Source organism: Oncorhynchus kisutch, linkage group LG1 (assembly GCF_002021735.2).
Source record: "Oncorhynchus kisutch isolate 150728-3 linkage group LG1, Okis_V2, whole genome shotgun sequence".
Classification (NCBI taxonomy): domain Eukaryota; kingdom Metazoa; phylum Chordata; class Actinopteri; order Salmoniformes; family Salmonidae; genus Oncorhynchus; species Oncorhynchus kisutch.
In genome coordinates, this window is record NC_034174.2 from 13,724,339 (window position 1) to 13,738,892 (window position 14,554).

Here is a 14,554-nt window from a genome sequence, read left to right on the forward strand (position 1 = left end):
ACAGCTTCCCCCAATTCCCTCACAAAGCCTCCCCTAACTCCCCCACACAGCCGCCCCTAACTCCCCCACACAGCCTCCCCCAACTCCCCTACACAGCCTTCCCTAACTACCCCACACAGCTTCCCCTAACTACCCAACACAGCTTCTGCTAACTCCCCTACACAGCCTTCCCTAACTCCACCACACAGCCTTCCCTAACTCCACCACACAGCCTTCCCTAACTCAGCCTTCCCTAACTAGCCCACACAGCTTCCCCTAACTCCACCACACAGCCTTCCCTAACTCCTCTACACAGCTTTCCCTAACTCCCCTACACAGCCTTCCCTAACTCCCCTACACAGCCTTCCCTAAATCCCCTACACAGCCTTCCCTAACTCAGCCTTCCCTAACTCCCCTACACAGCTTCCCTAACTCCACCACACAGCCTTTCCTAACTCCTCTACAGAGCCTTCCCTAACTACCCCACACAGCCTTCCCTAACTACCCCACACAGCCTTCCCTAACTCCCCTACACAGCCTTCCCTAACTCCCCTACACAGCCTTCCCTAACTCAGCCTTCCCTAACTCCCCTACACAGCTTCCCCTAACTCCACTACACAGACTTTCCTAACTCCTCTACAGAGCCCTCCCTAACTACCCCACACAGCCTTCCCTAACTCCTCTACAGAGCCTTCCCTAACTACCCCACACAGCCTTCCCTAACTACCCCACACAGCCTTCCCTTCAGCCTAACTATCCCACACAGCCTTCCCTAACTCCCCTACAAAGCCTTCCCTAACTCTACTACACAGCCTTCCCTAACTACCCCACACAGCTTCCCCTAACTCAGCCTTCCCTAACTCCCCTACACAGCTTCCCCTAACTCCACCACACAGCCTTTCCTAACTCCTCTACAGAGCCTTCCCTAACTACCCCACACAGCCTTCTCCAACTCCACCACACAGCCTTTCCTAACTACCCCACACAGCCTTCCCTAACTACCCCACACAGCCTTCCCTAACTACCCCACACAGCCTTCCCTAACTACCCCACACAGCCTTCCCTAACTCCACCACACAGCCTTCCCTAACTCCCCCACACAGCTTCCCCTAACTACGTCACACAGCTTCCCCTAACTACGTCACACAGCTTCCCCTGACTCCCCCACACAGCCTCCCCTAACTCCCTCACACAGCTTCCCCCAATTCCCTCACAAAGCCTCCCCTAACTCCCCACACAGCCGCCCCCTAACTCCCCCACACAGCCTCCCCTAACTACGTCACACAGCTTCCCCTAACTACGTCACACAGCTTCCCCTGACTCCCCCACACAGCCTCCCCTAACTCCCTCACACAGCTTCCCCCAATTCCCTCACAAAGCCTCCCCTAACTCCCCCACACAGCCGCCCCTAACTCCCCCACACAGCCTCCCCTAACTCCCCTACACAGCCTTCCCTAACTACCCCACACAGCTTCCCCTAACTACCCAACACAGCTTCTGCTAACTCCCCTACACAGCCTTCCCTAACTCCAACACACAGCCTTCCCTAACTCCACCACACAGCCTTCCCTAACTAGCCCACACAGCTTCCCCTAACTCCACCACACAGCCTTCCCTAACTCCTCTACACAGCTTTCCCTAACTCCCCTACACAGCCTTCCCTAACTCCCCTACACAGCCTTCCCTAAATCCCCTACACAGCCTTCCCTAACTCAGCCTTCCCTAACTCCCCTACACAGCTTCCCCTAACTCCACCCACACAGCCTTTCCTAACGCCTCTACAGAGCCTTCCCTAACTACCCCACACAGCCTTCCCTAACTACCCCACACAGCCTTCCCTAACTCCCCTACACAGCCTTCCCTAACTCCCCTACACAGCCTTCCCTAACTCAGCCTTCCCTAACTCCCCTACACAGCTTCCCCTAACTCCACCACACAGCCTTTCCTAACTCCTCTACAGAGCCTTCCCTAACTACCCCACACAGCCTTCCCCAACTCCACCACACAACCTTTCCTAACTACCCCACACAGCCTTCCCTAACTACCCCACACAGCCTTCCCTAACTACCCCACACAGCCTTCCCTAACTACCCCACACAGCCTTCCCTAACTACCCCACACAGCCTTCCCTAACTCCACCACACAGCCTTCCCTAACTCCCCCACACAGCTTCCCCTAACTACGTCACACAGCTTCCCCTAACTACGTCACACAGCTTCCCCTGACTCCCCCACACAGCCTCCCCTAACTCCCTCACACAGCTTCCCCCAATTCCCTCACAAAGCCTCCCCTAACTCCCCCACACAGCCGCCCCTAACTCCCCCACAAAGCCTCCCCTAACTACGTCACACAGCTTCCCCTAACTACGTCACACAGCTTCCCCTGACTCCCCCACACAGCCTCCCCTAACTCCCTCACACAGCTTCCCCCAATTCCCTCACAAAGCCTCCCCTAACTCCCCCACACAGCCGCCCCTAACTCCCCCACACAGCCTCCCCTAACTCCCCTACACAGCCTTTCCTAACTACCCCACACAGCTTCCCCTAACTACCCAACACAGCTTCTGCTAACTCCCCTACACAGCCTTCCCTAACTCCACCACACAGCCTTCCCTAACTCCACCACACAGCCTTCCCTAACTAGCCCACACAGCTTCCCCTAACTCCACCACACAGCCTTCCCTAACTCCTCTACACAGCTTTCCCTAACTCCCCTACACAGCCTTCCCTAACTCCCCTACACAGCCTTCCCTAAATCCCCTACACAGCCTTCCCTAACTCAGCCTTCCCTAACTCCCCTACACAGCTTCCCCTAACTCCACCACACAGCCTTCCCTAACTCCACCACACAGCCTTCCCTAACTAGCCCACACAGCTTCCCCTAACTCCACCACACAGCCTTCCCTAACTCCTCTACACAGCTTTCCCTAACTCCCCTACACAGCCTTCCCTAACTCCCCTACACAGCCTTCCCTAAATCCCCTACACAGCCTTCCCTAACTCAGCCTTCCCTAACTCCCCTACACAGCTTCCCCTAACTCCACCACACAGCCTTTCCTAACGCCTCTACAGAGCCTTCCCTAACTACCCCACACAGCCTTCCCTAACTACCCCACACAGCCTTCCCTAACTCCCCTACACAGCCTTCCCTAACTCCCCTACACAGCCTTCCCTAACTCAGCCTTCCCTAACTCCCCTACACAGCTTCCCCTAACTCCACCACACAGCCTTTCCTAACTCCTCTACAGAGCCTTCCCTAACTACCCCACACAGCCTTCCCCAACTCCACCACACAACCTTTCCTAACTACCCCACACAGCCTCCCTAACTACCCCACACAGCCTTCCCTAACTACCCCACACAGCCTTCCCTAACTACCCCACACAGCCTTCCCTAACTCCACCACACAGCCTTCCCTAACTCCCCCACACAGCTTCCCCTAACTACGTCACACAGCTTCCCCTAACTACGTCACACAGCTTCCCCTGACTCCCCCACACAGCCTCCCCTAACTCCCTCACACAGCTTCCCCCAATTCCCTCACAAAGCCTCCCCTAACTCCCCCACACAGCCGCCCCTAACTCCCCCACAAAGCCTCCCCTAACTACGTCACACAGCTTCCCCTAACTACGTCACACAGCTTCCCCTGACTCCCCCACACAGCCTCCCCTAACTCCCTCACACAGCTTCCCCCAATTCCCTCACAAAGCCTCCCCTAACTCCCCCACACAGCCGCCCCTAACTCCCCCACACAGCCTCCCCTAACTCCCCTACACAGCCTTCCCTAACTACCCCACACAGCTTCCCCTAACTACCCAACACAGCTTCTGCTAACTCCCCTACACAGCCTTCCCTAACTCCACCACACAGCCTTCCCTAACTCCACCACACAGCCTTCCCTAACTAGCCCACACAGCTTCCCCTAACTCCACCACACAGCCTTCCCTAACTCCTCTACACAGCTTTCCCTAACTCCCCTACACAGCCTTCCCTAACTCCCCTACACAGCCTTCCCTAAATCCCCTACACAGCCTTCCCTAACTCAGCCTTCCCTAACTCCCCTACACAGCTTCCCCTAACTCCACCACACAGCCTTCCCTAACTCCACCACACAGCCTTCCCTAACTAGCCCACACAGCTTCCCCTAACTCCACCACACAGCCTTCCCTAACTCCTCTACACAGCTTTCCCTAACTCCCCTACACAGCCTTCCCTAACTCCCCTACACAGCCTTCCCTAAATCCCCTACACAGCCTTCCCTAACTCAGCCTTCCCTAACTCCCCTACACAGCTTCCCCTAACTCCACCACACAGCCTTTCCTAACTCCTCTACAGAGCCTTCCCTAACTACCCCACACAGCCTTCCCTAACTCCCCTACACAGCTTCCCCTAACTCCACCACACAGCCTTTCCTAACTCCTCTACAGAGCCTTCCCTAACTCCCCTACACAGCCTTCCCTAACTCCCCTACACAGCCTTCCCTAACTCAGCCTTCCCTAACTCCCCTACACAGCTTCCCCTAACTCCACTACACAGCCTTTCCTAACTCCTCTACAGAGCCCTCCCCAACTACCCCACACAGCCTTCCCTAACTCCTCTACAGAGCCTTCCCTAACTACCCCACACAGCCTTCCCTAACTACCCCACACAGCCTTCCCTTCAGCCTAACTATCCCACACAGCCTTCCCTAACTCCCCTACACAGCCTTCCCTAACTCCCCTACACAGCCTTCCCTAACTCTACTACACAGCCTTCCCTAACTACCCCACACAGCTTCCCCTAACTCAGCCTTCCCTAACTCCCCTACACAGCTTCCCCTAACTCCACCACACAGCCTTTCCTACCTCCTCTACAGAGCCTTCCCTAACTACCCCACACAGCCTTCCCCAACTCCACCACACAGCCTTTCCTAACTACCCCACACAGCCTTCCCTAACTACCCCACACAGCCTTCACTAACTACCCCACACAGCCTTCCCTAACTACCCCACACAGCCTTCCCTAACTACCCCACACAGCCTTCCCTAACTCCACCACACAGCCTTCCCTAACTCCCCCACACAGCTTCCCCTAACTACGTCACACAGCTTCCCCTAACTACGTCACACAGCTCCCCCTGACTCCCCCACACAGCCTTCCCTAACTCCCCCACACAGCCTTCCCTAACTCCCCCACACAGCCTTCCCTAACTCCCCCACACAGCCTTCCCTAACTCCCCTACACACAGTCTTCCCTAACTCCCCTACACACAGCCTTCCCTAACTCCCCTACACACAGCCTTCCCTAACTAGCCCCACACAGCTTCCCCTAACTAGCCCACACAGCTTCCCCTAACTCCACCACACAGCCTTCCCTAACTCCTCTACACAGCTTTCCCTAACTCCCCTACACAGCCTTCCCTAACTCCCCTACACAGTCTTCCCTAACTCCCCTACACAGCCTTCCCTAACTCCCCTACACAGCCTTCCCTAACTCCCCCACACAGCCTTCCTTAACTCCCCTAAACAGCCTTCCCTAAGTACCCCCACACAGCCTTCCCTAAGTACCCCACACAGGATTCCCTAACTACCACACAGCCTTCCCTACCTACCCCACACAGATTCCCCTAACTACCCCCACACAGCTTCCGCTAACTCCCCTACACAGCCTTCCCTAACTCCCCTACACAGCCTTCCCTAACTCCCCTACACAGCCTTCCCTAACTCCCCTACACAGCCTTCCCTAACTACCCTACACAGCCTTCCCTAACTCCCCTACACAGCCTTCCCTAACTCCCCTACACAGCCTTCCCTAACTCCCCTACACAGCCTTCCCTAACTCCCCTACACAGCCTTCCCTAACTCCCCTACACAGCCTTCATTAACTACCCTACACAGCCTTCCCTAACTCCCCTACACAGCCTTCCCTAACTCCCCTACACAGCCTTCATTAACTACCCTACACAGCCTTCCCTAACTCCCCTACACAGCTTCCCCTAACTCCACCACACAGCCTTCCCTAACTCCTCTACACAGCTTTCCCTAACTCCCCTACACAGCCTTCCCTAACTCAGCCTTCCCTAACTCCCCTACACAGCTTCCCCTAACTTCACCACACAGCCTTGCCTAACTCCCCTACACAGCTTCCCCTAACCTCACCACACAGCCTTCCCTAACTGCCCTACACAGCCTTCCCTAACTCCCCTACACAGCCTTCCCTAACTCCCCTACACAGCCTTCCCTAACTCCCTCACACAGCCTTCCCTAACTACCTCACACAGCTTCCCCTAACTACCCTACACAGCCTTCCTTAACTACCCCACACAGCCTTCCCTAACTACCTCACACAGCTTCCCCTAACTACCCTACACAGCCTTCCCTTAACTCCACTACACAGCTTCCCTTAACTACCCTACACAGCTTCCCCTAACTACCCTACACAGCCTTCCCTAACTCCACTACACAGCATTTCCTAAATCCCCCACACAGCCTTACTTAACTCCCCTACACAGTCTTCCCTAACTCCCCTACACAGCCTTCCCTAACTCCCCTACACAGCCTTCCCTAAGTCCCCCACACAGCCTTCCCTAACTCCCCTACACAGCCTTCCCTAACTCCCCTACACAGCCTTCCCTAACTCGCCTACACAGCCTTCCCTAACTATCCTACACAGCCTTCCCTAACTCCCCTACACAGCCTTCCCTAACTCCCCTACACAGCCTTCCCTAACTCCCCTACACAGCCTTCCCTAACTCCCCTACACAGCCTTCCCTAACTCCCCTACACAGCCTTCCCTAACTCCCCTAAACAGCCTTCCCTAACTACCCCACACAGCCTTCCCTAACTACCCCCACACAGCCTTCCCTAACTACCGCACACAACCTTCCCTAACTACCCCACCCAGATTCCCCTAACTACCCGACACAGCTTCCGCTAACTTCCCTACACAGCCTTCCCTAACTCCCCTACACAGCCTTCCCTAACTCAGCCTTCCCTAACTCCCCTACACAGCTTCCCCTAACTTCACCACACAGCCTTGCCTAACTCCCCTACACAGCTTCCCCTAACCTCACCACACAGCCTTCCCTAACTGCCCTACACAGCCTTCCCTAACTCCCCTACACAGCCTTCCCTAACTCCCCTACACAGCCTTCCCTAACTCCCTCACACAGCCTTCCCTAACTACCTCACACAGCTTCCCCTAACTACCCTACACAGCCTTCCTTAACTACCCCACACAGCCTTCCCTAACTACCTCACACAGCTTCCCCTAACTACCCTACACAGCCTTCCCTTAACTCCACTACACAGCTTCCCTTAACTACCCTACACAGCTTCCCCTAACTACCCTACACAGCCTTCCCTAACTCCACTACACAGCATTTCCTAAATCCCCCACACAGCCTTATTTAACTCCCCTACACAGTCTTCCCTAACTCCCCTACACAGCCTTCCCTAACTCCCCTACACAGCCTTCCCTAAGTCCCCCACACAGCCTTCCCTAACTCCCCTACACAGCCTTCCCTAACTCCCCTACACAGCCTTCCCTAACTCGCCTACACAGCCTTCCCTAACTACCACACAGCCTTCCCTACCTACCCCACACAGATTCCCCTAACTACCCCACACAGCTTCCGCTAACTCCCCTACACAGCCTTCCCTAACTCCCCTACACAGCCTTCCCTAACTCCCCTACACAGCCTTCCCTAACTCCCCTACACAGCCTTCCCTAACTACCCTACACAGCCTTCCCTAACTCCCCTACACAGCCTTCCCTAACTCCCCTACACAGCCTTCCCTAACTCCCCTACACAGCCTTCCCTAACTCCCCTACACAGCCTTCCCTAACTCCCCTACACAGCCTTCATTAACTACCCTACACAGCCTTCCCTAACTCCCCTACACAGCTTCCCCTAACTCCACCACACAGCCTTCCCTAACTCCTCTACACAGCTTTCCCTAACTCCCCTACACAGCCTTCCCTAACTCAGCCTTCCCTAACTCCCCTACACAGCTTCCCCTAACTTCACCACACAGCCTTGCCTAACTCCCCTACACAGCTTCCCCTAACCTCACCACACAGCCTTCCCTAACTGCCCTACACAGCCTTCCCTAACTCCCCTACACAGCCTTCCCTAACTCCCCTACACAGCCTTCCCTAACTCCCTCACACAGCCTTCCCTAACTACCTCACACAGCTTCCCCTAACTACCCTACACAGCCTTCCTTAACTACCCCACACAGCCTTCCCTAACTACCTCACACAGCTTCCCCTAACTACCCTACACAGCCTTCCCTTAACTCCACTACACAGCTTCCCTTAACTACCCTACACAGCTTCCCCTAACTACCCTACACAGCCTTCCCTAACTCCGCTACACAGCATTTCCTAAATCCCCCACACAGCCTTACTTAACTCCCCTACACAGTCTTCCCTAACTCCCCTACACAGCCTTCCCTAACTCCCCTACACAGCCTTCCTTAACTACCCCACACAGCCTTCCCTAACTACCTCACACAGCTTCCCCTAACTACCCTACACAGCCTTCCCTTAACTCCACTACACAGCTTCCCTTAACTACCCTACACAGCTTCCCCTAACTCCCCTACACAGCCTTCCCTAACTCCCCTACACAGCCTTCCCTAACTCCCTCACACAGCCTTCCCTAACTACCTCACACAGCTTCCCCTAACTACCCTACACAGCCTTCCTTAACTACCCCACACAGCCTTCCCTAACTACCTCACACAGCTTCCCCTAACTACCCTACACAGCCTTCCCTTAACTCCACTACACAGCTTCCCTTAACTACCCTACACAGCTTCCCCTAACTACCCTACACAGCCTTCCCTAACTCCGCTACACAGCATTTCCTAAATCCCCCACACAGCCTTACTTAACTCCCCTACACAGTCTTCCCTAACTCCCCTACACAGCCTTCCCTAACTCCCCTACACAGCCTTCCCTAAGTCCCCCACACAGCCTTCCCTAACTCCCCTACACAGCCTTCCCTAACTCGCCTACACAGCCTTCCCTAACTCCCCTACACAGCCTTCCCTAACTCCCCTACACAGCCTTCCCTAACTCCCCTACACAGCCTTCCCTAACTCCCCTAAACAGCCTTCCCTAACTACCCCACACAGCCTTCCCTAACTACCCCACACAGCCTTCCCTAACTACCGCACACAACCTTCCCTAACTACCCCACCCAGATTCCCCTAACTACCCAACACAGCTTCCGCTAACTTCCCTACACAGCCTTCCCTAACTCCCCTACACAGCCTTCCCTAACTCAGCCTTCCCTAACTCCCCTACACAGCTTCCCCTAACTTCACCACACAGCCTTGCCTAACTCCCCTACACAGCTTCCCCTAACCTCACCACACAGCCTTCCCTAACTGCCCTACACAGCCTTCCCTAACTCCCCTACACAGCCTTCCCTAACTCCCCTACACAGCCTTCCCTAACTCCCTCACACAGCCTTCCCTAACTACCTCACACAGCTTCCCCTAACTACCCTACACAGCCTTCCTTAACTACCCCACGCAGATTCCCTTAACTACCCTACACAGCTTCCCCTAACTACCCTACACAGCCTTCCCTAACTCCACTACACAGCATTTCCTAAATCCCCCACACAGCCTTACTTAACTCCCCTACACAGTCTTCCCTAACTCCCCTACACAGCCTTCCCCAATTCCCTCACAAAGCCTCCCCTAACTCCCCCACACAGCCGCCCCTAACTCCCCCACACAGCCTCCCCTAACTCCCCTACACAGCCTTTCCTAACTACCCCACACAGCTTCCCCTAACTACCCAACACAGCTTCTGCTAACTCCCCTACACAGCCTTCCCTAACTCCACCACACAGCCTTCCCTAACTCCACCACACAGCCTTCCCTAACTAGCCCACACAGCTTCCCCTAACTCCACCACACAGCCTTCCCTAACTCCTCTACACAGCTTTCCCTAACTCCCCTACACAGCCTTCCCTAACTCCCCTACACAGCCTTCCCTAAATCCCCTACACAGCCTTCCCTAACTCAGCCTTCCCTAACTCCCCTACACAGCTTCCCCTAACTCCACCACACAGCCTTCCCTAACTCCACCACACAGCCTTCCCTAACTAGCCCACACAGCTTCCCCTAACTCCACCACACAGCCTTCCCTAACTCCTCTACACAGCTTTCACTAACTCCCCTACACAGCCTTCCCTAACTCCCCTACACAGCCTTCCCTAAATCCCCTACACAGCCTTCCCTAACTCAGCCTTCCCTAACTCCCCTACACAGCTTCCCCTAACTCCACCACACAGCCTTTCCTAACGCCTCTACAGAGCCTTCCCTAACTACCCCACACAGCCTTCCCTAACTACCCCACACAGCCTTCCCTAACTCCCCTACACAGCCTTCCCTAACTCCCCTACACAGCCTTCCCTAACTCAGCCTTCCCTAACTCCCCTACACAGCTTCCCCTAACTCCACCACACAGCCTTTCCTAACTCCTCTACAGAGCCTTCCCTAACTACCCCACACAGCCTTCCCCAACTCCACCACACAACCTTTCCTAACTACCCCACACAGCCTTCCCTAACTACCCCACACAGCCTTCCCTAACTACCCCACACAGCCTTCCCTAACTACCCCACACAGCCTTCCCTAACTCCACCACACAGCCTTCCCTAACTCCCCCACACAGCTTCCCCTAACTACGTCACACAGCTTCCCCTAACTACGTCACACAGCTTCCCCTGACTCCCCCACACAGCCTCCCCTAACTCCCTCACACAGCTTCCCCCAATTCCCTCACAAAGCCTCCCCTAACTCCCCCACACAGCCGCCCCTAACTCCCCCACAAAGCCTCCCCTAACTACGTCACACAGCTTCCCCTAACTACGTCACACAGCTTCCCCTGACTCCCCCACACAGCCTCCCCTAACTCCCTCACACAGCTTCCCCCAATTCCCTCACAAAGCCTCCCCTAACTCCCCCACACAGCCGCCCCTAACTCCCCCACACAGCCTCCCCTAACTCCCCTACACAGCCTTCCCTAACTACCCCACACAGCTTCCCCTAACTACCCAACACAGCTTCTGCTAACTCCCCTACACAGCCTTCCCTAACTCCACCACACAGCCTTCCCTAACTCCACCACACAGCCTTCCCTAACTAGCCCACACAGCTTCCCCTAACTCCACCACACAGCCTTCCCTAACTCCTCTACACAGCTTTCCCTAACTCCCCTACACAGCCTTCCCTAACTCCCCTACACAGCCTTCCCTAAATCCCCTACACAGCCTTCCCTAACTCAGCCTTCCCTAACTCCCCTACACAGCTTCCCCTAACTCCACCACACAGCCTTCCCTAACTCCACCACACAGCCTTCCCTAACTAGCCCACACAGCTTCCCCTAACTCCACCACACAGCCTTCCCTAACTCCTCTACACAGCTTTCCCTAACTCCCCTACACAGCCTTCCCTAACTCCCCTACACAGCCTTCCCTAAATCCCCTACACAGCCTTCCCTAACTCAGCCTTCCCTAACTCCCCTACACAGCTTCCCCTAACTCCACCACACAGCCTTTCCTAACTCCTCTACAGAGCCTTCCCTAACTACCCCACACAGCCTTCCCTAACTCCCCTACACAGCTTCCCCTAACTCCACCACACAGCCTTTCCTAACTCCTCTACAGAGCCTTCCCTAACTCCCCTACACAGCCTTCCCTAACTCCCCTACACAGCCTTCCCTAACTCAGCCTTCCCTAACTCCCCTACACAGCTTCCCCTAACTCCACTACACAGCCTTTCCTAACTCCTCTACAGAGCCCTCCCCAACTACCCCACACAGCCTTCCCTAACTCCTCTACAGAGCCTTCCCTAACTACCCCACACAGCCTTCCCTAACTACCCCACACAGCCTTCCCTTCAGCCTAACTATCCCACACAGCCTTCCCTAACTCCCCTACACAGCCTTCCCTAACTCCCCTACACAGCCTTCCCTAACTCTACTACACAGCCTTCCCTAACTACCCCACACAGCTTCCCCTAACTCCCCTACACAGCTTCCCCTAACTCCACCACACAGCCTTTCCTACCTCCTCTACAGAGCCTTCCCTAACTACCCCACACAGCCTTCCCCAACTCCACCACACAGCCTTTCCTAACTACCCCACACAGCCTTCCCTAACTACCCCACACAGCCTTCCCTAACTACCCCACACAGCCTTCCCTTCAGCCTAACTACCCCACACAGCCTTCCCTAACTACCCCACACAGCCTTCCCTAACTACCCCACACAGCCTTCCCTAACTCCACCACACAGCCTTCCCTAACTCCCCCACACAGCTTCCCCTAACTACGTCACACAGCTTCCCCTAACTACGTCACACAGCTCCCCCTGACTCCCCCACACAGCCTTCCCTAACTCCCCCACACAGCCTTCCCTAACTCCCCCACACAGCCTTCCCTAACTCCCCCACACAGCCTTCCCTAACTCCCCTACACACAGTCTTCCCTAACTCCCCTACACACAGCCTTCCCTAACTCCCCTACACACAGCCTTCCCTAACTAGCCCACACAGCTTCCCCTAACTAGCCCACACAGCTTCCCCTAACTCCACCACACAGCCTTCCCTAACTCCTCTACACAGCTTTCCCTAACTCCCCTACACAGCCTTCCCTAACTCCCCTACACAGTCTTCCCTAACTCCCCTACACAGCCTTCCCTAACTCCCCTACACAGCCTTCCCTAACTCCCCCACACAGCTTCCTTAACTCCCCTAAACAGCCTTCCCTAAGTACCCCACACAGCCTTCCCTAAGTACCCCACACAGCCTTCCCTAACTACCACACAGCCTTCCCTACCTACCCCACACAGATTCCCCTAACTACCCCACACAGCTTCCGCTAACTCCCCTACACAGCCTTCCCTAACTCCCCTACACAGCTTCCCTAACTCCCCTAACACAGCCTTCCCTAACTCCCCTACACAGCCTTCCCTAACTACCCTACACAGCCTTCCCTAACTCCCCTACACAGCCTTCCCTAACTCCCCTACACAGCCTTCCCTAACTCCCCTACACAGCCTTCCCTAACTCCCCTACACAGCCTTCCCTAACTCCCCTACACAGCCTTCATTAACTACCCTACACAGCCTTCCCTAACTCCCCTACACAGCCTTCCCTAACTCCCTACACAGCCTTCATTAACTACCCTACACAGCCTTCCCTAACTCCCCTACACAGCTTCCCCTAACTCCACCACACAGCCTTCCCTAACTCCTCTACACAGCTTTCCCTAACTCCCCTACACAGCCTTCCCTAACTCAGCCTTCCCTAACTCCCCTACACAGCTTCCCCTAACTTCACCACACAGCCTTGCCTAACTCCCCTACACAGCTTCCCCTAACCTCACCACACAGCCTTCCCTAACTGCCCTACACAGCCTTCCCTAACTCCCCTACACAGCCTTCCCTAACTCCCTACACAGCCTTCCCTAACTCCCTCACACAGCCTTCCCTAACTACCTCACACAGCTTCCCCTAACTACCCTACACAGCCTTCCTTAACTACCCCACACAGCCTTCCCTAACTACCTCACACAGCTTCCCCTAACTACCCTACACAGCCTTCCCTTAACTCCACTACACAGCTTCCCTTAACTACCCTACACAGCTTCCCCTAACTACCCTACACAGCCTTCCCTAACTCCACTACACAGCATTTCCTAAATCCCCCACACAGCCTTACTTAACTCCCCTACACAGTCTTCCCTAACTCCCCTACACAGCCTTCCCTAACTCCCCTACACAGCCTTCCCTAAGTCCCCCCACACAGCCTTCCCTAACTCCCCTACACAGCCTTCCCTAACTCCCCTACACAGCCTTCCCTAACTCGCCTACACAGCCTTCCCTAACTATCCTACACAGCCTTCCCTAACTCCCCTACACAGCCTTCCCTAACTCCCCTACACAGCCTTCCCTAACTCCCCTACACAGCCTTCCCTAACTCCCCTACACAGCCTTCCCTAACTCCCCTACACAGCCTTCCCTAACTCCCCTAAACAGCCTTCCCTAACTACCCCACACAGCCTTCCCTAACTACCCCACACAGCCTTCCCTAACTACCCGCACACAACCTTCCCTAACTACCCCACCCAGATTCCCCTAACTACCCGACACAGCTTCCGCTAACTTCCCTACACAGCCTTCCCTAACTCCCCTACACAGCCTTCCCTAACTCAGCCTTCCCTAACTCCCCTACACAGCTTCCCCTAACTTCACCACACAGCCTTGCCTAACTCCCCTACACAGCTTCCCCTAACCTCACCACACAGCCTTCCCTAACTGCCCCTACACAGCCTTCCCTAACTCCCCTACACAGCCTTCCCTAACTCCCCTACACAGCCTTCCCTAACTCCCTCACACAGCCTTCCCTAACTACCTCACACAGCTTCCCCTAACTACCCTACACAGCCTTCCTTAACTACCCCACACAGCCTTCCCTAACTACCTCACACAGCTTCCCCTAACTACCCTACACAGCCTTCCCTTAACTCCACTACACAGCTTCCCTTAACTACCCTACACAGCTTCCCCTA